A 1172-nucleotide genomic window follows, 5' to 3' on the forward strand; every position below is an offset into this window, starting at 1 on the left:
GCTCATGCTCATCCTCATCCTCATCCTCATCCTCATCCTCATCTTCATCCTCATCCTCATCCTTATCCTCATCCTAATCCTAATCCTAATCCTCATCCTCATCCTCATCCTCATCCTAATCCTCATCCTAATCCTAATCCTCATCCTATCCTCAAGCTCGTTGTCATCCTCATCCGATTCCTAATCCTAATCCTCATACTAATCCTACTCCTCATCCTATCCTCATCCTCATCCTCATCCTAACCCTCATCCTCATCCTAATCCTCATCATAATCTTAATCCTCATCCTATCCTCATCCTCACCCTAATCCTAATCTTAAGTCTCATCCCCTCCTCATCATCATCCTCATCCTCATCCTAATCCTAATCCACATCTTATCCTCATCCTCTTCCTCATCCTCTTCATCATCCTCTTCCTCATCCTCATCCCATCCTCTTCCTCATCCTCATCCTCATCCTAATCCTCTTCCTCATCCACTTCCTCATCCTCATCCTCATCGTCAACATCATCCTCATCCTCATCCTATCCTCATCCTCATCCTCATCCTTATCCTAATCCTCATTCTAATCATAATCCTAATCTCATCCTCATCCTCATCCTAATCCTCATCTTAATCCTAATCCTCATCCTATCGTCATCCTCATCCTAATACTCACCCTCTTCCTCATCCTCATCCTAATCCTCATCCTAATGCTAATCCTCATCAAATACTCATCCTCTTCCTCTCCCTCTTCCTCATCTCCATCATCATCCTCATCCTCATCCTCATCCTCATCCTATCCTCATCCTCCTCGTCCTCATCCTAATCCTAATCCTAATCCTCAACCTAATCCTCATCCTAATCCAAATCTCATCCTCATCCTCATCCTCATCCTCATCCTATCCTCATCCTCCTCGTCCTCATCCTAATCCTAATCCTAATCCTCAACCTAATCCTCATCCTAATCCAAATCTCATCCTCATCCTCATCCTCATCCTCATCCTATCCTCATCCTCGTTGTCATCCTCATCCTCATCCTCGTCCTAATCCTCATCCTCATCCTAGTCCTCATCATAATCCTCATCCTCATCATAATCCTAATCCTCTTCCTCATCCTCATCGCCATCCTCATCCTCATCCTCATCATAATCCTATCCGCATCCTAATCCTCATCCTTATCCTAATCCTCAT

The sequence above is a fragment of the Lupinus angustifolius genome, chromosome LG03 (assembly GCF_001865875.1).
Source record: "Lupinus angustifolius cultivar Tanjil chromosome LG03, LupAngTanjil_v1.0, whole genome shotgun sequence".
Classification (NCBI taxonomy): domain Eukaryota; kingdom Viridiplantae; phylum Streptophyta; class Magnoliopsida; order Fabales; family Fabaceae; genus Lupinus; species Lupinus angustifolius.